General features: G+C 41.0%; 3 long non-coding RNA genes across 3 annotated transcripts; 1 reads left to right on the top strand and 2 right to left on the bottom strand.

The window, feature by feature from the left end:
• Nucleotides 1-2,839: 2,839 nt before the first annotated feature.
• LOC135778385 (uncharacterized) lies at nucleotides 2,840-4,002 on the bottom strand. Its single transcript, XR_010544565.2, has 3 exons — nucleotides 3,715-4,002; nucleotides 3,433-3,511; nucleotides 2,840-3,021 (listed from the first exon to the last, which is right to left on the bottom strand). It is a non-coding gene; the product is annotated as an uncharacterized lncRNA (long non-coding RNA).
• A 9,911-nt stretch (nucleotides 4,003-13,913) lies between these two features.
• Nucleotides 13,914-20,023, bottom strand: LOC135778268 (uncharacterized). Its single transcript, XR_010544506.2, has 5 exons — nucleotides 19,928-20,023; nucleotides 19,712-19,771; nucleotides 18,029-18,067; nucleotides 15,854-16,050; nucleotides 13,914-14,262 (listed from the first exon to the last, which is right to left on the bottom strand). It is a non-coding gene; the product is annotated as an uncharacterized lncRNA (long non-coding RNA).
• LOC135778269 (uncharacterized) lies at nucleotides 15,864-21,230 on the top strand. The gene is made up of 4 exons (XR_010544508.2): nucleotides 15,864-15,976; nucleotides 16,285-16,320; nucleotides 18,046-18,095; nucleotides 21,178-21,230. It is a non-coding gene; the product is annotated as an uncharacterized lncRNA (long non-coding RNA).
• Nucleotides 21,231-24,926: the final 3,696 nt, after the last annotated feature.

Raw genomic sequence — 24,926 nt, 5'->3', positions numbered from 1 at the left:
TAGATTTGTTGGGGCAGGGAATTCTAACTTCTGTCTCTGTGTGCCCCGCTACAGAGACGGCTTGGAGTTTAACTGTGGGCACTTGACTATGTGTTTGAGGTCCCACTGGGCTTGTTTCTCTCTCAGTTGGTTTCGTTTGATCTGTACTTTAGCAGGATTTGGCTCATTTTCACAGTTCACGGCAATATGGGCATCTTCTCCGCAACAAAAGCAGTAACCTGGGCAAGGTCGAGCTAAATGTAATCCGCTTTCATTGACTGATTTACTCTCCTCCGATCTAATTTGCTTGGATCGTGACATTGTGGTAGGGTTTCTAAACACAGATGGCCTTCCCGGTTGAGATTCACAAGGCTCATGGACAGTTAAGTGGGCCTTTAATTCTGCAATCTGCCTTGCCAATTCTGAGATTTCTCCATGCTCTGAACTTTTGTTTTGAACTTTCCGAGAAACTGTAGCTTCCATAGCTTGAACTTGTGCTCGTAAAGCAGTAAGTTCTTTTTGCAACGATGTCACATCCACATCTACAGAACATTCAGATGAGCATTCACGATGGTGAGTCAATGGTTTTGTGCAGGCAAGTTGAGCATGAATTTCTGATATTTGTTTTCTCATAGAGTCTGTTACAGGAGATGCTCCGCCAACTACCTCATGTGAGTGAGCAGACAACTGATGAGCAGCAGTACGTAACTTGGAAGGGGCTGGGCCTTGTTTAGTCATCCCAAAATGACTCCTCATTCGATCTTCCTTTGAAGCCTGCCTGTCTTCCTCGGTTCTTACAGATACTACTAATTCTGCAAAGGATGGTGGGTTGTTCTTTCTTCTTTCCAGCTGGAGGTTGGCAATCAAGCTGCTATCCCAACATCCTCGACAGAACTGCTTTAGCAAGTAGCGATTGCGCTCACTTTCAGCAATGCCACCTCTTCTCACTGTGGCACTCAAAATCACTTGTAATCTATGTAAATAGCTGGAGGGCCTTTCTCCCTGATTCTGCAGCATTGTCATGAACTTTGCTAATAATTCCTCTCCATCTTCAACAGAACCGTAGACTGACTGTAACAGCTCTAAATACACTAAGGGTGATGATTGTGGACTAATGTGTTTGATTACGTCTGCCGCAGGTGGAAGTAAGCTGTCTAGAATTCTTCTTGTACGGGACAAGTCTGAGACAGAGGGATCATCGAGCAAGAATTCTACATTTGCTCTCCATGTTTCAAAGTCAGGTTCATTTGGTGGACGTGGGATTTTTCCAGAGAAAGATCTAAGCCGTAGGGAAGAATGTTGGGCTGTCATATCACTCGTCCTTACCACATGTTCGACCACAACTCTTTGCACCGCAGGAGGATCTATTATATCCATGGTCAGAGATTGGCGTGGCATTCCTGTGGCTGAGGGGCTACTGACTCCACCCACACTAGGTACAATATTCTCCTTGGACAGGTTTTGAGTTTGCATATGTTCAGCATTCAACATTTGGGAAACACTTGGTAAGGGTGTCATATCTCTGTGGTCTCTAATTCTTTGTGACATAGCAGGTGACCCTCGGTCATTAGACAAACTGGCAACACTCAGCCCTCGAGTTTGAGAGTCTGCTACAGGGCACTCTTGTCTCTCGCTCACCCTAGGAAGCTCAGGGGTGGTGCTAAGTGACCTCATTTTTTCTAGCTCCTCCTGGAGCACTTCTTGAAAGGGTTTTCCAGAAGCACTAGCTATGGCCTTTAGTTCTGCCAAATACCCTGTAGTGACATCATCTTTAGCTAAGGGTGAATATACACTACTCAAGGCACGTACCATGAATGTAACATCTGGATCAGAAGTGCTAACAATGCTTAAAGGCAACAAGGGCTGCAGGTATTTCATTGCAGAGCTTTGTGCAAACTCAATAATGGCATGCCTATGAAACTCAGAGGTGGGGTCATCAACAAGTAAGGTACGACTAATACTGCCATATCGCACTAGCCATGCTTCTAAGTGTTGGTCAGATTCACTCAAGGTAATGCCACTGACTATGACTGCATTTGCTACATTCACATTCTCACGTTCTACCATATCCATATTGGTATATCTTGTATTACTAATGAAAAACTGAAAAAAATGGTCTCTTTTACTAGAATTCACTGTTGTTGTTGAGCATTCAATCTCCTGGCTGGCTCGCCAAGTTTTCCTTGTAGCGTGTGCGTGACAGCTAGCCCGTACACCCCACAGGAATTTTTAGGATCTTTAACAATATGTAAATGACTCTATGGACCAGTGTTTCAGAAGACTAGGTTCGCTGCGGAGAAAGATGCTGCAACAACTTAAAACAGTGACTCAGAGACCGTAGTACTGTTAAACTGAGGTATGTATTGAGAATTGTAAAAATAAAAGTAAAATAATGATTTCAGATATAAAAAAAAACAAAGTTGTATCACTCAACACTTTTTGTTGTGCATGAAATCACACCCCTTTTTCCCTTTCAAGAGGTAAGTAGTTAACAGGTAAGTATATCGTTTTGTTTCTGTGTAAACCAAGTGATTTACTCTAAATAAAACAACAATAAAATTCTTGGTACCTCAATTCACTTCCTTTTCAGATTCAGAAAATAACAAGTGCAAAATTCAACCTGAGTTATTTCAACTACAAGTTCAACACTGTATAAAACAAAAACACTGTAATTTAAAACAATGTACAATAGTTCAATGAAATGTAATTAGTTCAGTGTAAACCCTTTTTTCAGTTTCTCAGTCCTTAAGGTAGTCCATAAAGATGAATTGTGTGTGTTATCTGTCTACGGGAAGACAGAATCCATCCAAGTGAAACAAGAAAAAGTGTTTCAGTGTCCTACCATATATGTGGTGTTCAGATGTGCAAACAGTTTTCCTATGCATCACAGAAAATCGAAGTAAGACTCGGGGACGGCTCGCCAGTCCAAACCCTCAAAACTCACAGAAGGCTGGGACAAATCCAGAAAACATCAACAGCTCCAGCATCAGCGCATGGAAAGATATAAGAACAAACAAAAACCAAAAACAAAAAAAACCTGGCCTTGAACAGACAAGGCCCAAGAAAAATCATTAATACCTTCATCACATACATTCACATATTGCATACATTCAGTTCAGCATTTCACTTAATTATATTGAATACAAAAATCACATTTGCATACTATTTACACAACACTTAAGAACTCAATTTCAATATTGTGCTTCAAAATAAAGTACATATGCTTAAATGTGCAATATTTGACATCATTTCTCTTAGTTTGAGTATTGCAATCATTACATGTGACCATCTCATATTTTAACAATCTGCACAGGTAACAATTTATCACATTAAACTCATTATTTGCACATTTTTACTCTTACTTCAGTCTTAAGAGTTATATTTCTTTAACACTCTTTTCTCATAAAATAAACCAATATGATTTATAAACATTAACATTGTAAAACAACTCACCAAGGAGATCGACAAAATCACAGAACACTCCAGAAAGACCCGGATGTAACTCGACTCCTTTAACTCAGTTTCTTTTATCCTTTTGTAAGTTAGAAATATGCTCTATGAACACTTTATCAACACTCTTATTAATAATAAAATCGTGTGTATCTCTTTACATCTCTTTTAAAAGTGTTACATATCTCTTTACATTAGTTTAAAACTAGTTACATAGCCATAAGCTTCATCTCAACAATTTTTAACAAATCACGACAAATAACAAGTAAATATCACTCTACTCACTTCAATCCACACTCAAAACGGTTTTAAGCACAGTATTTCTCCATATTTCTTCTCTTTTCTCTAGTATTTTCCCACACAGCATTCACATGCAGCGTGCACACGGGAGAGAGCTGCTTCTCAAACTGAACGCACATTTTACGCGAACCCGGAAGTGAGCTCCTCCACCGTGTAACACTCTACATTCTGATTGGTTCTACTCACATTCAAGACTCAACCCTATTGGCTACATTACGAACCAACTAAAAGTGCATATTTTTTTAAAACTCACATTTTCTTTTTCATAATCAATCTTTACAAATCAATTTTAAGAGGTTTTAAAGGGAAATAACCATATTAATAAAATATATGATTTTCATATATTTAGCTGCCTCTCTAGTAACCTTGGTTACATTTGAGTTTAGTGTGTGCGTTGCCTTCCCTGTGCGCATCATCAGCTGAGCACCTAAAGAGTGATTTCCCTAAAAGAGTGATACGTGAGAGCTCTGTGTCTTTTTAAAGGCAGCCACTCTCTCGTATATGCGGCGATCAGCGTCCTTTTCAGGATAGCTTTTCGCCTGTGCGATCTTGGATGCGAGAAGTATAAGGGTTCCAGTGACGGTCACGAGCGCTGTCTTCGTGCTCAGGCATCGAGCACTCCGGGGCTGCGTTCGTGGAGAGTTTCTGTTCTCTCTGTGAGAGCATAACCCTCTTGGATTGCGGAGACGACTGTCGTTTCTACGGGAACGCTGTCCGCGCCTTTGCAGTGCTGACGCCGCCATGGTGCGGCTGTCAAGCGCTCGCAGGGCGCCCTTCGCGTCACTACGCTGAGTAGGACGGAGGATGCGTCCTCCACCTACCGGCCTTCTCATCCTCAGCCGGTTGAGGCTCCGGTGGAGACTGCAGAGTCGTGTTCTACGATGTCTGCCGAATCCATTGGACCTCCTTCTGGTCCCGTCACTTCTGCAGCATCAGAGGGGTGTCCATTTTTCCTCCGAGGCAGAGTCGTTCCGGAGATGGCGGCCGTGCCCGCGAGCGGCGGAGACGGTAGAGTTGGAAAGGTTAACCCCTCTCCGCCCGAACCGTCCTGCCCACATGATTGGTACTTCGGAGCTGCTCGGGCCTCTCGGTCCTCTCCTCCTGTGCCTTTCTTTCCCGACGGCACGAAGAGCTGACGTGATTTGCGGCCGTCCGGCCGTTCAGCTTCACCCCTCACCTCCCTCACCAACGGAGCCGCTAAGGGCGGGGACCCCTTCAGTGGAGCGGGATGCGTTCCTGGAGGGACCACCCAACCCTTCCCTCCCATGTTTGTAGACAGTCGTCCGGTTACGGACGCTGCCCATCAGGCATGCCGGAGAGGCGGCTTCGGCCCTGCACGCAATAACGTTGCTGCAGGCTCACCAAGGATTTACGAGGGAGCCCGCGACCTTCAGTCGTGCGATGTCCACCACAGTGGTTCAAGATCGCCACCTTTGGCTGTGTCTGGCTGACATGACGGACGCAGACGAGAACAACTTGAATGTTCCTGTCTCACAGACCGGCCTCTTCGGCGAGTCAGGGGAGTCGGACAGCTCCCCTGCGCAGACTGAGGTGATCTCCTAGGTCATGCCCCGGCGAAAGAGAGCTGCCCTTGGTCCACCACGCCGGCTCCTCAGTCTGCCTCTCGCCGTCGGCGTCCTGCGGCGACCACCTCCTTTCCCCTCCTCGGACCCCATCTCGGCAGCGCAGGGGAACCGGTCGTCAGCAGCTCGCCCCGCCCGCTTAGCCGCTTCCCGTGAAATTCGGGAGTTTAAGTGGCCAGTGAAGGGCGACCCGGATTGGCAGAGGATCACTCTTCAGGAGATGGAGCTCCTTCCCCCGATAGAGGGTCGGGTGGAAAATCCTTGGTTTGCATATGTTCCACCGGCTGTTCAGCCGGTACCCACTTAACCACACATAAGAGTGCATTCCTCTTCCCTCTCCAGGTCTCCGGAGGATCGAGAGAGTCGTGAGCGGGTTCACACCAGCTCCCCTACCTCTCCTCTATCGCCAGCGGGTGACCTGAGGAGTCCGAGCTCTCCGCTGAGGAGACCGGACCACCAGCACCCTCATCGGAGTCTGCGCTCTCCGTAGAGGAGACCAGACGACCGTTACCCTCAGGGGGCTCAGGTCAGTGTCACACACACATACTGTAGATGTTTATGCTGTCACAGCAGACGCACCGGCAGTCCCACCTGTCTCACTTCGCTGCCCCACCGCGGGTACTTCGGTAGTGTCGTTATTTCTCCTCGTACGGTGCCTGGATGCTTGGCTTCAGTTCCCAGCCCGTTTCGTTGGGTTTTACGCACGATCCGCCTCGGTTACGAATCCGGCACTCCCCAAAATTCGGGCTTTCGTTTCACTGTGGTGAAAGTGTCCGATGCACATATACTGCGTGCAAAAGTCGATATCCTGTTGGCGAAGGATGTTCGAGCCGGTCCCTCTTACCGAGATGATGATGATGATAGGGTTTTTCCAGCCTTTATCTCATAGTACCCAAAATACGCGGTGGGTTACGATCGATGTGATTTACGCACCGGCTCTACGAAGGTGTTCTTTTTGGATGATAACGCCGAGGCTCGTATTTCAATATTCAGATCGGTTTGCAGCCTTAGACCTGTAAGACGTGTACTTTATGTGTCCATCTCCCCTTGCTTTAGACCGTTTTTTCGCTCTGCGTCGTGGGGTGGGCATATTAATACTAAGTACACTATTCGAGCTGTCTCTCTCTCTCTCCGTGTCTCCATGTGCTAGTCACGGCATTAAAATATCAGAGAGAGAGCGTTGTTCGCATTCTGCTTTATCTACGTCGACTTATAATAGCCCGTTCTTGGCAGACGTGCGCGAACACAGAGAGTTAATGCTTCGGCATCTCGCTCGTTTAAGTCTTCAGGTCGACTGGGAAAGAGCAACTTTGCCCCGTGCAGAGGATCCTTTTTCTCAGTATGGAAATAAGACTCGATCGACTAATTGGCGTGTTTTACAAGAGCGCGCAACCAGTCAGTTCTGACTTGCCTCAGTTTAATTCGAGGGAAGTACGCGGTCCCTCTGAAACAATTTCAGAAGCTCCTGGACATATGACGGCATGCTGCGGCTGTGACACCGCCCGAGCTGCTTCATATGAGACCGCTTCAGCGTTGGCTTACGATCGAGTCTCGAGGAGAGCGTGGCACACCGGCATACACCGTGTAAACATTACACCTGCGTGTCATTTCAATTTTTCCCCGTGGTAGACCCGGCATTTCCGATAGAAGATATGCCCCTGAGGGGTCTCCTGGCATTCTCTAGCATGCAATGCCCTCAGCACGGGATGATCAGCCATGTATGACGGGCTTGCAGTCTCAGGGGTGTGCATAGCACCCCAACTGCCGCGAGCGGTGCGCTGTATATCTGGGACTTGTACGCTCCGCTATGGAGATGCGAGGGAAGGATGTATTAGCCGACACCGATAACATTGCGACTGTTGCGTTATTTACCGTTAAGGCGGTTTTGCGCTCTCGTCACCTGTCGCATCTCGCTCGTCATCTCCTCCTTTGGAGTCAGAAGCATCTGAGGTCCCTTCGTGCCATTTTCTTCCCGGGTCGCTCAATACAGCGGCAGACGCGCTTCCCGAGCTGCGCCCCCGGCGAATGGCGACTCCACCCCCAGACGGTCCAGCTAATTTGGATGAAGTTCGGTCGTGCGTAGATGGATCTGTTTGCGTCGCCGGACGATACCCACTGTCGCCTATTTTATTCACTAACCGAGGGCAGCATCGGCGTGAATACGTTGGCACACAGCTGGCCGCGGGGGATGCGTAAATACGCATTCCTTTCAGTGAGCTTTATCGCGCAGACACTGTGCGAAGTCAGGCAGGACGAGGAGAGCCTTTTTTATTAATCGTCTGTACTGGACGACTAGCAATTGGTTTTCATAGTTAATGCTCCTCGCGACAGCCCTCCCTGGCGGATTCCCCTGAGGAAGGACTTTCTTTCTCTAGGAAGGGGCACATTTGGCACTCGCGCCCCGACCTGTGGGATCTCCATGTATGGTCGTTGAGCGCGCGCAAGGTTTAGGTGATTTATCGCAAGCGGTATCTAACACCATCGACGCGGTTCGAGCACCGTCCACAAGACGGGCTTACGCGCTTAATGAAACCTTTTTCGTCACCTGGTGCTCTTTGCAACGCGAGGACCCCAGAGAATGCCCATTAACATTGTGCTTTATATCTTCTACATAGGTTAAATGGTAGGCTGTCCCTTCGCCATTAAAGTTGATATCGCCGCTATTTCTGCTCGTCACTCACTCACTTATCAACGGCAGATCAGTTGGCCAGCATGATTTGGTTATTACATTTTAAGAGGCGCTCGCAGGCTAAACCCCTCGCGCCCTCCCTCTATTCCTCGTGAGACCTGTCCATGGTGCTGAAGCCCTTCAGGTCCTCCATTTCAGCCTTTGCAGTCTGCGAGTCTGAAGTTTTTGTCAATGAAACTCTGACCCGGCTAGCATTGGCCTCCGTGAAGAGAGTAGGGAATTTACATGCATTCTCTGTTGACGATTCGTGCCTTTAGTTTGGTCCTGCTGTCTCACTGAGACCCAGACCAGGCTACGTGCCCAAAGTTCCCACCACTCCCTTCAGAGATCAGGTGGTGAGCTTGCAAGCGCTGCCCCCGGAGGAGGCAGACCCAACCGTGGCTTTGTTGTGCCCCGTACGCGTACTGCGACTCTACGTGGTTTGCACGCAAAGCCTCAGGACCTCAGACCAGCTCTTTGTTTGTTTTGGTGGCCAGCAGAAAGGGAAAGCTGTCACTAAGCAGAGGATGTCTCATTGGATAGTTGATTCTATCGCCCTGGCTTATAATCTTCAGGGTATTCCTTGCCCCTTTAATTTGAGCGCACTACACACGGAGTGTTGCCTCATCTTGGGCTCTCGCTCGTGGTTCCTCGCTAACAGACATCTCCAGAGCTGCTGGTTGGGCGACACCTAATACGTTCATTAGATTCTACAGTGTTCGTATCGAGCCTGTATCCTCTCGTGTTCTTTCCTCATCAGGGGGAGCACGGAGAGCAGTCTCGCAGGTCGGCTTGCAGCCTCCAACTGATGTTTCATAACTGTGTCAGTATGGAAGGCCTTCAGAACAAAAATGCGTAATGGTTTGAATTGTTCTTCCTCCGCTGCCTTGGCAGCCTTTGTTGCGGAGCATTGGCTGTCAGCCTTTCACTAGCTGTATCCTCGCGAACCTACGTGTCTGGCTCGGGCTCCACATTGTGTCCCACCGGGTTCCTTTGTGAGTATTTTTCCGTGGGGTTAATCCTACCAGCCCACGTTTCCCTTAGCAGAGCACTGCTTTGCTTACACAGCCACGGCTGTCTTATTCCTCAACTACGGTTGACTTTCGCCCACCATTAGCCCTTAACAGGGTGGTGGCTTCCGCAGCGTTCCTATTAGGGATGGGAATCGAGAACCGGTTCTACTTAAGAACCGGTTCCCAGTGAATCGATTCCTTTGAACCGTAAGCATGCCTGCTTAACGATTCCGCTTATCCGTTCCGCTCGTTGCAAATGACGTCACACACACGCTGTGTTGTTTTGGTTTAGAACGCAGCAAACATTGCATCGAGGCAGAACGATCCAAAGTTTGGTTATATTTTGTGGTGGGCAGAGCGAGGCTTCGCAAAACACTGAAACAGTTGAATCAGTAACTTATATTTCACGCGAACATAAGACAATACGGTCGCGTTGCAGGACTGTCGCGTGTTTGATACACTATACACAACAACACCAGTGAGTCAAGCACCAGCGGAGCTAACGGGACGCCATCTGTTAATGCAGAAGGTAATGTGTTAATGTTAATGTGAGCGCCATTTCATTATGTAAACTTTTACTATACGGATAATATCCAGTGTCATTGTCCATCAAATTGCTGACGGCCAGAGTCTGGCTGGCTCTCACACTGGCTCAGAGAGATTGCAGAAAGTATCACTCGTGGACCTCTAGCTACTCGGTTTACAGAGGCAGGGAGGAATAAAATGACCGAGGCGAGGAAAAACACATTTCACCGAGCAGTAGAGGCGGACACTACTTAAGTATTTCTACTTAAAAGTACATTTTCAAGTATTTGTATTTTATCAGTGTTTTGTATTTTTTTGAAAACATACATTCCAAATATTATCATAATTGTAACTCTACTACATTTCATAATTTCAAGTTTTTGGTTTATATTTAATATTTAAGTACATAAAAAATCTAGTAATGTTTTTTACTTTTACTTAAGTAAAAAGTACTTTTACTCAAGAAAAGTAAAAGTACACAATTTTTATGTAATTATGTATTAAATTAATTTTAATATGCAATATAAATACACAGTATGATTCTATGCTTTAGAATGTAGTGAACATTTGTTAGTAAAGTAAAGTAATTTTTTTCCAAGACAACACTCTGATAAAGCACAGATGCTTGGAAAATGAAACTAAAATACTCAAGTAGTGTCCCCCTCTGCCGAGCAGTGACTAAGTTTGTGGTAAAGGGTTTGCATCCGTTTGCAACAGTAGATGCCTCTGCATTTCGGTAGGTTTATTTGCTGTATTTTGTCCAGCATCATGTCTTTAAAAGATAATAACAAATGCATGCATGCCAAAAGTTGCAGGTTTTATGTCAGTCTAGTTCTGTTTTATTAATTCCTAGTCCTATCACATTTACTGGTTGAGAAACACTGCCCTAGACTATAGGTCCCTGGACTTTACTTTAAGAAGTAGCTCACCTACTTTTAAGTTTGTTCATGAGGTTGCTACACATAATGGCCCTCATTTATCAAAAGTACGTACACCAAATTTCCAGCGTACACCCAAAACCACGGTGACTTTGAGATTTATCAATATGGACGTTGGCGTACGGCACGCTCAAATCCTACGCCAGCTCAGGAGGTGGTGTACGCACATTTTGAATTAGTGCAGAAATGCGCAAACAATTCCTAACACACAAAACGCACTGACAAACTAAAATATATGATATATTATGACCCACTGTAAAAAAACAAAAACATAGTAATTATAAACTTCAGTGTTTATTTTTATGCAACATGTACTTCAATGTTTAATTTGTGAGACTTTACCAAAGCATTTGATTTGTATGCATATGTATTCCTTCAGTTGAGAGCCTGTGCGCTTTACCTGATGTTTCAGAGCGAGCATGTGAACTGAGCGGAGCGTACCTTGAGCCGTGCGGTAATATTACCATGAAAGCGCCTCTCTAAAGATCCGCTCGCTCAGCACCGCTCGTTGAACCCAGAACGCCCTTTGATAATTTGCTAGTTCGAGAATCTGTAAAAACGTCTAGCAATAAGTTATGGAATTCAAGCCTTATACATAAATGTAAAGTAAAAATCAAAGTTAAGATTGAGCAGGAAGAAAAAATTGAAAGGGACTGCGGAGAGACTGTAAAGAGTTAGCAAATATTCTTCCTGGAATCTGAAGCGGCACATTGCAAGAAAGCACAAGGATGTGCTACGAAAACATGGTAATGCAATAAAAGGTAAGCTAGTTACGTACCATTCGATGATAAATAAATACAGATGAGTAAGGTAAAATGCTTGTGTTGAATGGAGCCGTAAATCCGATCATGATGACATGCGGACAAAATTATGGCCACGAATAATTTTTTATGCTATGGACACTTCTTTTTCTTATTTAGTCTAAAGTATGGCCATAAATTTAGAATTTGTTCCCAATATTCAACAGTTTGTTCCTTGGAATTAATTATTATAATATTTAGAATATTTCGTAATTACTATTACAATTATTATTACTTCAAATTATGAATTAGCTTAGCTAAAACATGTGGATGTCGTGGAAACAAATTGTTAATTTGAATTATATCCGGAGCTCCGAATCAAACTGGATCTAAGATACAGCTAACAAACAACTGTATGTAAATACAGAACAACACACTACAAAAGTTACTACATCATTTTAAAATATTATATAAAAAAAATTAACTGAACCATTAAGCAGACATAGAATTTAGATGTATGCAACAGTAAATAATAATAATAATAAATAATTATTCTTCTAAATATCAATTAATAATAATAATAAGAATAAGAATATTACAAATTGTCATCCAATTATTAATGTGTCTTTAATCCCACTCTTTAAACTGCCAAATAAAACAATTTTGTTTCTTTTCACTTCCCCGGATTCTCTTCTTTGCCGTCTTTCGTGTGTCAATGGCGTAAAATGAGGGCGTGGGGGAGGCGGAGACTTGAATTTATATGGGCTTGTTATTCTAATGAGGCTCGTTTTTGGCCGCGGCATTTATGAAGGGCAGATATTGCGTACACCTGAATATCAACGGTACGCACAGTTTCATAAATCAGGCGGTGAGAGGAGTGTAAGCATAATCTTACGCCAACATATACGCCCGTTTCTACGCAAGAATGATAAATGAGGGCCAATGTGTGTATACTCTGTTCTGTGTCTTCTGAACAGATATTAAAGCGAGTTAATACAAACATACAAATTTGTACTTATTCCCTCACCCAATGAGAATCGATAAGAGAATCGATAAGGAATCGGATTGATAAGCAACATCGATAATGGAATAGGAATCGTTAAATTCTTATCAATTCCCATCCCTAGTTCCTATACCGCTCAGATAGGGCGCTTCCCAGTCGCTGGCACTACTGTGGGGTTATGGAACATCTAGTGCCCGGCCTTCTGCCTTAAAACCTATCTCCTCCTCCTTAAGTGGAACCGGAGGGCTTTACGCAGACACTGGAAGAGGTCAGCCCCTAGTGGCGTTTTGGTAGGGATTCCCAATTCGTCGGTCACGGCGTGACGTCGTAGTGACCGACTGAAAGGGAACGTCTCGGTTACGGATGTAACCCTCGTTCCCTGAAGGAGCTCCCTTACAGAAAAAGCACATGTATTTCACATGTGCAAAACACATGTGCTCACATGTGCAAAACACATCTGCTAACATGTGCAATACACATGTGGCCACATGTGCAATACACATGCTCACATGTGCAATACACATGTGGCCACATGTGATCACATGTGTGTGATTTTGCACATGTGAAATTTAATGTGTGAACACATGTTAAAATCACATGTGACACATGAAAACATGTTAAAATCACATGTAGAACATGTGTTTTGCACATGGGAAATGTGTGCTTTTGGAACACTTTTGTGTGAATCACATGTGAATTCCCATGTGAAACACATGAGATCACATGTGAAACACATGCAAAATCCCATGTGAAACACATGCAGATTCACATGTGAAACACATGCAAATTCACATGTGAAACACATGCAAATTCACATGTGAAACACATGCAAATTCACATGTGAATCACATGGGCTCACATGTGAAGCACATGCAAATTCACATGTGAAGCACATGCAAATTCACATGTGAAGCACATGCAAATTCACATGTGAAGCACATACAAATTCACATGTGAAACACATGCAAATTCACATGTGAAACACATGCAAATTCACATGTGAATCACATGGGCTCACATGTGAAACACATGGGCTCACATGTGAAGCACATGCAAATTCACATGTGAAACACATGCAAATTAACATGTGAAACACATGCAAATTCACATGTGAAACACATGGGCTCACATGTAAAACACATGGGCTCACATGTGAAGCACATGCAAATTCACATGTGAAACACATGCAAATTCCCTTTCAATTTCACATGTGAAATGTGTGCTTTTGGAACATTTTTGTGTGAATCCCATGTGAAACACATGTGAAATTAGTGGATCACATGTGGCACATGTAAAAACAAATGGTCACCACATTATGCACATGTGATCACATGTGTTTCACATGGGATTCACACAAAAATGTTCCAAAAGCACATATTTCACATGTGAAATTTATTGTGTGAAAACATGTTAAAATCACATGTGACACATGAAAACATGTTAGAATCACATGCAGAACATGTGTTTTGCACATGGGAAATGTGTGCTTTTTGAACACTTTGTGTGAATCACATGTGAATTTCCATGTGAAGCACAAAAAATTGTCATCACATTATGCACATGTGATCACATGGGTTTCTCATTTGTTTTTACATGTGAACTTGAGAGTTAAAGTATATAAAGTAGGCCATACAATTGGTTATCATAACCCAGGACTCAAACTCACCCTTTGACCCCAAGGGTAAGCTATAATCTAGCTAAGATGTCAGTGATATAAAATAAAGGCACCATGATGTGACTTTGACATAAGACACATTTTACTGTAAGGAAAAACTGATTCAAATGGAGAATTTATTTGCAAACATACAGAAAATTATAAGAAGTATCCAAACATATTCATAAAAAAACAAGTATCAATAAAATTCTGTCCATACAACAACAACTGTATATCTGAGTGTGTGTGTATGTGGGAGAGAGAGAGAGAGAGAGAGAGAGAGAGAGAGAGAGAGAGAGAGAGAGAGAGAGAGAGAGAGAGAGAGAGAGAGAGAGAGAGAGAGATGTGTCTTTATGCATGTCCATTGTTATATGTGCATCAGTCCTCAGATTCTCTTCCAGCAGGCTCCCTGTTTTAGGATAAAAAAAAAAGAAGATTAGAGCAGTACAAGCATCAGTCTCTCTTGATAGCATTTACTTTTTCTTTTTGAATTTCAGGATTAGCTGTTTTTAGTTGTATGGTCTTTGTAGGAATGGCCACTCGAATGTGGCATCGACGATCGATTATGAAACCATGATCGTGTGGGTTTATTTATTTTTTGTGGTTATGGCAGCATTTGGTTAGCATTACAACTTTTAAATATTGATTATGATGAACTATGCATGTGCATAATGAAACACCTGTTCTTGTCGCAGGTCCTGGCATATACAGGTAGATACAACAATAAAATGCTCACTACTGTTTCACCATGCGAGAATGCATGAGAAAAGTCAGGAATCGATCAAAAGAATCAAAATGCGTGCATCGTAACGAATCCCCGGTTCTTTAAAGTTTTAATCGGTTCTTAAATGAAACTGATTCTTCATACCCAACCCTAGTAAGTATTGTTATTTGTATTGGTGTATGATCTTACTCTGCACTTATGGCGCTTTTCCATTGCATAGTACCCCACGGTTTAGTTTAGTTTGGGTCGGGTCAGCTCACCTCACTTTGGCGTGGTTAGCTTTTCCATCGAGTTTAGTATCACTTCCTAGTGGGGAGGGATTATAGGGGTGTCGTTATATTTGCGCTGCAGACTGTGACATCATACAAGTGAGAGCATCATTGTACATTTCCATACATTTATTATTTTCTCAGTCCGCCACAAAATTAAAATTGGCCACCACAAATAGATGTTTGCACATCGCGTTTATCACTAACGTTACCTCTGTCTCACATGACAGTTTCTGTTCAAACACCGCGGCGTCAGTCGACGGCGCTCCGGTGAGCCTCAATGAAGTTGCATTTAAGCATATAATGCTGAAGTGCTCGATGTGAATGTTCTGCCAAAAACTGCAAGTTTGGAAAAAACTGTTATGGTGTTCCTGATTCTCAACTTGTGGATGTTTTTCATCGCTAAAAGGGAGTTTGGGAACTTATAGCAGAGCACAGATGACAACATGTTTGCTCGAGACAGCGCAAGTTGCACAGGTAAAGCTAATCTACATTATAGGATGACGCGATTTTCTCAGACCAATCAGTGATCTACAGTGTTTTCGCATCACGTTTGGTATCAGCTCGGGTCGCTTTGAACCCCAACCGAGGTGGTACGAAAAAAAGTATCGGGTACTATGTACTGCACCCAATGGAAAAGCTCCAAAAAGTAAGCAGACCCGACCCAAACTAAACCAAACCGTGGGGTACTATGCAATAGGGCTGTCACTTTTTATTCGATATTCGAATATGCATTCGAACATGACGTGAAATATCCGTATTCGAACTATAAATAAACCATCCGGTTCTTAAAATGCCATGGGTTGCTAGATATTCGAATATATTCGGATACATTGCATGATATTCAAAACCGTTCGAATTTGATTTTTCTCAAAAGTGACAGCCCTACTATGCAATGGAAAAGCAACATTAGAATAGGAATGTAATAGTTAAAAAGAATAATATTTGTGTAAACAAGTTGGTAAACTAGAATTTGCCCAAAACTCACAATATTGTAACATCCTTACCTATTACTAGCTTCACTTTCTCTGTCAGGACTCTGTCTTTGTTCACCAGTGGTCCCTTTTTTCCCTGTGACGGAGCATGTTGTCATTTTTTCTAAGGTGGAAATGGAGTCCATCACAGTTCTGGTGAGTTTCTTGTAATTCTCACACTTTGGGGCATAATCCAAGGTGACTGGGTTCAATTTAGTGACAGATGTGTTCTGTAAAGATAAAAAAACATAATCCTATATTAACAGGCCAGCCCACCTTGGAAAAATATTTTAAATACAATAGTGTAACAACTAAAGGGACAGATGACCCCAAAATAAACATTATTTACCAATTTACCATTATGTTAATCTTCAATATTCTGAGTAAAACCTTACATTCTGTTCATCTTTCAATCTGTTTATATTACTAGGTATTATAGAAATACCTTTCTTTGTGTTCCACAGAGTAACATAAGTGTATGGAATTGAAACGACATAAGGGTGAGTAAATGACAACAGAATTTTCTTGTAAGGGTGGACTTTGCCCTTAAAGGCCTGGAGAACTTTGTAGAATCTTTTGTTGCCCTGAAAGTAATAAGCCCAAAACCTATGCTTCTTTAATTTTGCTCAGTACAACTAAGAGACAAACAAAGAATTGTGTTTTGTTTTCTCTTAACTTTTACTGCCTGTCTAAAATATACTTTTTTGCACATTAAAGCAGGGGTGCCCAAACTTTTTTCTACCAAGGGCCAAAAATCCAACCTGACTAAGAGCCGAGAGTTTAAAGTAAATGTTGCTGTGTTATATATTAATATTAAAGTTGCCCTGATTCTCCTAATTTATAAATTTCTAATATTTAAAAAATAAATAAGCAAACATTACTTTGTTGCCAACAATTTCCCGATACGGTACATATCCAGATACAAGGCCACGATACGATGCACATCACAATACAATAATATTTTGAATTACATTTTGTTCAGAATTTAGTTACATTATTATTATTATTATCTGTTTATTATACATTGAATAAGCAGTGTTGTAACTGTTGTGTGTTTGACATTCATTTATTAGCTTTTTGGGTAATTCATAGAAATACTTTAAGTAATACTTAAATAAAGTTTTTTTTAAAGCAGATTTACAAATATAGTGCCTTACTCTAAGCATTATATTTGTCTCTCATTTAATTATTCTATATCTATGAATATATGTATACACATGCAGTCAAACCTAATACTACTGTATTTAATAGAAGTTTGCAAGTTGTGCAGACCCGTGTGCCCTTTAACTCTACATATTCCGCGAGTCATATGCGTATTTTCGATCAACAGCGATTCGTCATGCTACCTTCAAAAGTGCATCCGAATCGATACGGAAGGTGAGGTATATATGCGCGCATCGTCAGGCGTTCATGACGATGTATCTTCGTATCAATATTTTGAACACAGCACTACTGTTTATGCATAACTAATACAGTTTTATTTTCAAAGGTAACTGAGAAAATAATTTTGCCAATCATTTTTACATTTACATTTTCCTTTGTCTGTGTGCCACTCCCTCGACCTCCCCATTATTAGCCTAAAGTGCAGGGTACCTGAGTTCGTTGAGTTTCGTGATGCACACCTTCAAGTATCCATGTACATTAAAAATAAATGTATTCATTTTAATTCCTTGCATTTAATTTCAATTTACATTTTTGTAATGTACAAATAAAACAAAAAAAATTACATTTTAAAAACTGTTTAATTAGAAATATGAACATCTGCGTCAATGATGTTTCCTTAACTCACGTGGCATGACATGCCAAATTAAAGGTCATTGGCCCTAGTTTGGGCACCTCTAAATTAAAGGGATAGTTCCCCCCAAAATCATAATTTACTCACTTTAATGTTGTTACAAACCTGGATACATTTCTTTGTTCTGATGAACACAAAGGAAGATATTTTGAGTAATGTTTGTAACCAAACTGATCAGAGGCCCCATTGACTTCTAGTATTCTTTTTCCTATTATGGAAGTCAATGGGGCCTCTGATCAGTTTGGTTACAAACATTACTCAAAATATCTTCCTTTGTGTTCATCAGCACAAATAAATGATGCAAGTTTGTAACAACAGGAGAGTGGGTCAATTTCCCTAATTTTATTTTTGGGTGAACTATCCCTTTAAGTAAGTGAATGTAAACAAAACAGGTTCTGTTTTACTTGGCTTACCTTTCATTGCTTTGCAGTTGAGTGTGAATCATCCACTATCTGAAAAAGAAGTGTATGGAGTGTTGAGGTCAGCAGTATTTTAAATAATGATTATGAAAAATTGCACATCTATCAGCTGTTTACAAACCCAGGAATTGCTAGTGCAGGAGTTTTTTAACGGTATGATAGCTAGTACCCCATATGATAAAGTTTTAGCGAGAGACCCGTTTCCTAAAGTTTTTATCCATATTTTGTAAAGAAACATTGTAATTATGTTTTCAGCAATTTTGAGCTTCCAAAGTTACCGGAAGTCATTCATTTACAATGAAAGCTGACTTCTATCAGCTGCAAGGAGCGTCAAATCCATCGGCGTCGCGTTTTGAGCGACCAGAGCATCAATCAAAAAGTTGAAAGAAGCTCAACTTTATTGTAATAAGGTATGACGGGGTTCAGCGGCAAGCAGCAGCAAAACACCAGCAACCAATCGGAATATAGCCTAGACATTCTTCGCTAGCTGATTCCGAAGAAACATTTCATGGTGACAAAGACTTCAGAGCGGCCAAACCGTCAACAAGCTTCCGCGTACTTATTGACAAATGTCCTTGACCAGGCGGCCTGAGCTTTTTTGGAAGGTCAAGTCGGCAGCAGTGTTAACGTACAGTTAGACCACAACCTGAGGGACCCCAGTTTGAAAAAAACGTGCTCTAGTGGACCAAACGGTCTATTACACAATGGCTCTGTTTACATGCACAAAATTTTGTCAATCCGACTGAATTTAATACGATTGAAAGTTACGATGATACAGTTTACATGCACCCTAAACACTGCAATCTGATTTAAATGTTCGTTTACATCTACATTATATAGAATCCGAACCGACAGTCTGCACAAGCACACCGCCAGCGTTGCCAGACTCGCATATCAAAACCATCCGAATGGATGTTCAAAACTAGCCCAAAAGCCCACTGACTATTCACAGCCCAAATACCAAGAACTAAGCAACGAAATAATTTAATCTTTAACCCGCAGAAAAAACAACTGCTGGAAACAGTTTAAACAGTAGCCCAAATCTAAACTCGAAAAAAAGCAGAGGACTTGGCCACGCTACGCTGCGGACAGCATCTCTCGTCGAGTTCACGCTTTATCTCTGGATAAAAGTTAAAACTGAGTTAGAAAGTTGTTCTTAAGAAGTTTTCAGATATAGGTAATGAAAACACACATTTTAAAAGGCACAACGCTATATTAATTACTTTAAGTAGCCTAATGTTTTAAAAGTACACATAAACGCTGCAGAATTTAGTACATTGCGTGCACAGCGTGTGACCCTATTAACGTTACGTGATGCATTAACTTGTTGTTGCATGTTTCTGTGATGAGAATCATGTGATATAAGAGGTAAATATAATACGTGAACTTGGAGCACAAATGTTCAGCGCATGTGCACAATGTATTTTTGCATCCGATTTAGAAAATACTATGATTCACGCGTTTACATGCATACTTTTCTCCTGCTGATCGGATCACAGATCGGAGTACACCACTTCAATACGATCCAATTTGCATCCGATCGTCCTCAATCATATTGATTAAGGTGTTTACATGACGACTTTTCAATACGATTGACCCATCAATATGATTACAAACGGATTATTTGGTTGCTTGTAAACGTACCTAATTTGGGGTGATACCGGGTTGCATATTCACCTTATGGTTTGAAGGAGTCTCATCCTCTTCGTTATCATCTTCCTCACGAGCAAATGTAGCCTTACAAAACACCAAAGCACATTTAATAGGACAGAGGACACATGAGAGTAATATATGAAAAGATATAAGAAAAGAGACAAAATGAGAGCATGACAAAGGAAATGTATTAAATATTTGATTTGAAGGACAATATCTCTCAATTATAGCATAACATACCATTTGTTTTGATGTCCACATTTTGTGTGTCTTTAACCACTGACTGGTACTCTGCCTTTTTTTACCCAAGTCTCTCTGTATTGAAGTAAAGCAAAAGTAATTATACAACAGTATCTTGCAGAGTATAAAATAATAACACAAATGAAAGCATCAAAATATTTATAGACTTTCCTTTTTAATAAAGGAAATGTATTTGTTAAAAATAAGTTAGCTGATTAACTTAAACCTATTTCTGTCAGATGAACTTTCCTGTCAGTAAGGAATCACCTCAAAAATACATTGTTGTAGATATTTTTGCTATCAAACGAAATTGTTTTTTTACAACTTTACTCACAGGTTGTGGTTTTATAACGTGTATCAATTCGGAGATCGGTCCTATCAGACTGCTGTGCAAGCGCTGATCTGAGTTCAGTTTAAGGCGCGAGGCGCGTTTTGTTATATTTCCCATTTATGTTAGCTCAACATTTAAAAATAGCTGTCTGCGTAGCATGTTAAACATGACTTATCAAATAAACATGTTTACCATGAGGCGACTTAAAACCTATAAAAGTTAAATAAACGAATTAAATGAAATTCACTTACCGTTCACGTTGAGTATTTGTGCTGGAAACGCTTTCCAACCGCCTTTAGGCGGTTTGTTCCTCGTTGTCCACAAGACCAACCGTCTTTGAGTAACTTAACATTTATTGTCCTTCGCATATTTATCCAAACCAACTCTTACATGGTTTTCTTTTATCCATTTAATGAGCAAGGTTCAACTTTCTTGTCTTATTTACCTCAGACAGCAAGTTGCAACGGATAAAGAGCGCGAATCACATTAAACCAGATCAACTGACAGACGTACAACGTCAGAGTTCCGCGAGAGCGATTTGAAAGCAGACTCCTCGAATCGCTTTCGCGATACTTTGACGTCATCGTCAGCCTGTCAGTTCTTTTGGCGCCGTATGAAGTCGAAAAAGCCTTTTGACTGGATGATCTGGATAAATGAATACGACAGACTGTAAAAAAAAGATGAATACACAGAACAGATTGGAACCGCCTAGAAAAAAAGAGGAGTGTGCGCGTGTGTGCCTGCGTGCGTGTGTGCTTGCGCATGCTCACTGGGATTGGTTAAATGCGGATCAATATACCCCTTATTTGCACAGCAGAGCCATCAAATAATTCTGTGTTCCTTGGATATGCAAGATTGCAATTAATGCATATTTTTTTCATGATAATGCACTGTAACTAACAGGGTGGCTTTTTTCCAGGTTGATGATGACAAGGTGATGACACAAAGGAGCTTCCATTGCCTTTATTGCAACTAGGACGGACAATAATGTCTGCAAACCCTTCTCCAAATATTAAGTCTTATTCTATTACAACATTGCCACCTGCCAGCAACCAAATATCTGTTTAAAAATATGTTGTCAATTTTTGTAAATAGATCATTTTGTCAAAATAAAGATTAAAAAAATCTGCCACCACATTTGTGTGTATATTGCCTTTATGCAGATTTCAAATGTATTTATATAATTTATCATTGGAACCAAAGTACACATTATCACACTTGTTGATGCACAGTAAAGCCGAAAGTTGATGTTTACGCAAACATTAGCCTACTTGTGGTTTGGTAACATGTGATCCACATGTTGAAACTATTGCATTATATAAGACATTTCTCACATGTGCTTTATGTTATAACATGTTCCACATGTGCGCTATTATGTTGCAGCATGTGGTGAGATGTTGTTCACACGTGGTAATATTGTCCACATGTGAGCACATATTTTCCACATGTGAGCACATATTGTCCACATGTGAGCACATATTGTCCACATGTGAGCACATATTGTCCACATGTGAGCACATATTTTCCACATGTGAGCATAAATTGTCCACATGTGAGCACATGTTGTCCACATGTGATAACATGTGATAACATGTGGTCACATGTGACCACATGTGAACAACATGTGAAAAACATGTGAAATGCATGTGCTTTTTCTGTAAGGGTAGGGAACAGAGACGTCACGTCCCGTCGCCACAGGGCTGCCCCCTGCTGTTTATCGGCCGGTCTCATTCTCCCGGCTTTCTCAGCGAAAAGAAGCTAATTTCCATATTTGCACCTGCTGCTTATATAGGCACCTGGCGGGGCGGCGCCAGCATTATGCAAATATCTCAAGGCCAAGTTCATTGGCGTTTAAGTAGTATACGAAGCAGATTGGCAGATCTACGCGAGTTCCCAATTCGTCGGTCACGACGTGACGTCTCCGTTCCCTCCTTCAGGGAACGAGGGTTACATCCGTAACCGAGACGTTATCGGGTTCCTGGGTTATCTTTCATGCTTCACACTATTCATACTTAGGGTTAAGAGATAACCCCGGGTATTTATAATCTGACATTTCACACTGTGCATTCCTAAACCCTACCCTTACAAAAAATAACCATGGTTTTACTACAGTTAAAACCAAAAACCATGGTTCCTGTAAACCATGGTAACCACAAAATAACAATGGTTTTGACAACCATGGTTTTCAAAAACCCCACTTTCTAAACCCCGCTTTTAACCCTAGGTTAAGCAGCATTTCACACTTGTAATTTAGAAGCAGGGTAAGTCCTGTTTTTATGGGATTAACTCCACATTGCGGTGCCATGCATGCAGTGTGAAAGTAGGCAGGGTTTATGTTATGACCCTAATTAAACACAGCTGAAACAGCTAATCAAGTTGCTTAATAATTACAGACAGGTGTAGGAGCAGGGTTTCAGATACCTGACCTACCCTTATGGAAATTAACCATTGATTTATTGTGGTAAAAGTGTAGTAACCATGTTTTTTTGGGGTATTGATTACTATCAGCAAAACCCACAGTTAAGCGCAGTGTGAAAAGCCCTAGAGACAGGTACTGCAAAGAGTTTGGCTGAAGAGATCAAAGAACAGCAATATGTTCTTCAGAAACTCAAAGGACAAAAAGTGGAACAAACTAGTCCACACATTTGATGAAACTAAATGGTTGAAAAATTTCTGTCTAAGCAAGACGAGCAATGTCTTTATGTATAAACTTACATGGGTGTATTTGTAAGGAAGGACACTCCGTTTAAGTTATCTCTGTGTGTATACATGTCTTTTACATTTCATACTCTGAGTTAATTTTGTCTGGAGGCCAAATGTCTGCGTGCACTCTCAGAAAGAAGAGTACCGAAGTTATCACGTTTAAAAAGGTTCTAATATGTAAATTTTTTGTACCTTTGAGGTACTAATATGCACCTTGTAGTAACAAAAGTGTATCAAAATTTGTATCTCATAGAAAACAACATTTTGAAGCAGTTTTTATACAGTTTTTATAATTAAAATAAATCCAAAACACCAAGAGTACAGTATTTTTTAATGCTCACAGCTTGGTTAGTGTTTGGTATATTACAGTATGTAAATATAAGAAAAATTTAATATGTATGGATTTAATAGGGCCAAAAATTACTTTTAGGCCTTACTGTTAAAAATATATTTCACCCTTTTTTTACATGTCTAAAAGCAGCATTCAACAAGAGTTGATATACTGTTGCAAAACTTACATGGTGGTGAAATATCTGTTTTCATGCATAATATAGTGGAATTTTTAGCATTTCCAAAATATAACGCATGTACCCAACTAGTTCCCTTAGTGAATCTTGGTCATTTCCACTAGTTACATGTGTGTTGTAGATGGAGATTTCAATAAAAAGTGTAAAGACTTTCAGGGTAGATTCTCCATCATCCATATCACACGCATGCATCCATAAACTTTGTGTTCAACTTCAGCCAAAACCTTTGTTCCTATGTATTTCTGGCCTTGTGATACTAGATTGATGTTTGCTTTTCTCATTAAAATTCAAAATGTCAATAAAGTTGCAACTCTTTATCATCATAATTACACTCTTTAACTTGTAAAATACAGTAAGCAATATTGACATTCTTCTGCATTATGTAAGTCTTGGTGTTAGTAACACCCATGTCAAGTCAATCTTTTTTCCTGGAAAAAATCTAACCATAAATATAATGATGAAAAAAGTATTTTTGTCAAACGCATTTACAGTTAACAATATATTTTAGACCTATATGTTGTTTAAGGCATCTAGACATAAAACATATTGATACCATATGGTTGGAGCATACAGTACCATGTAAAAATCCATCTTATATGGTTGTAACAGACAAACACAAATAAGAATTCATTCATATACATATGTATTCCATATAGGTTTAAAACATATATCTAGGGCTGCAGCTATCGATTCTTTTTGTAATCGATTAATCTACCACTGAATCGATTGATTAATCGAGTAATCGGATACAATTTTTGTGTGTGTTTTTAAACAACCAAAACAAATAACGCATAATGAAAATTATGTGCCTGTAAAGTGTTCAAGCATTTGGCTTTTATTTAAAAAAAACCCAGAGGTATTGACATTTGGTTCCGAAAAATAAGCCTATTTATTTAAATTTTTACCCATTTAGTGTTTATAAGTGCCAGTGCCAACAATTAAGCACTTTAATTTATTAATATGCACAACAGGTTTCATGCTGTAATCTAGCCCTGACATCAAAGTAAATATATGGTTTATGTACATTTCTACACCTGGAGCATTTACCATTAGGCTACTAACAAATAATATATAATTTCTGGGGTGAGCCTATTTGCTATGGTAACATCCTGTGTGTGTGCGCGAGGAAGAGTGACACCCCAGGCAGATGTTCAGTTGCTTCATTGCAGTTTGGGTTCGGCAGAAATACATACATTCATTTTCAAAAGAACACTGCATTTGGTTTGCATCACTTGCATTGCGGTGCATTTAAGGTTAAGAATTCTTTGGAAAAATCACAACATCACGTCCCGCTGTATACAGTGAATGCGTGCTGAAATTATTGTTGCGTGGCTACATAAAAGTTTAAGCATATGTGATGCATTGCGCGATTGTTCTGACTCCGGTGAGAGAGAGACGAGGGTGCATGAGTGTGTGTGTGTGAAGGGGTTCTTTTTTA

The sequence above is a fragment of the Paramisgurnus dabryanus genome, chromosome 17 (assembly GCF_030506205.2).
Source record: "Paramisgurnus dabryanus chromosome 17, PD_genome_1.1, whole genome shotgun sequence".
In the NCBI taxonomy this organism is placed as follows: Eukaryota; Metazoa; Chordata; class Actinopteri; order Cypriniformes; family Cobitidae; genus Paramisgurnus; species Paramisgurnus dabryanus.
Note: the sequence above shows the minus strand (reverse complement) of the source record. Positions and strands in the feature narration are given on the sequence as shown.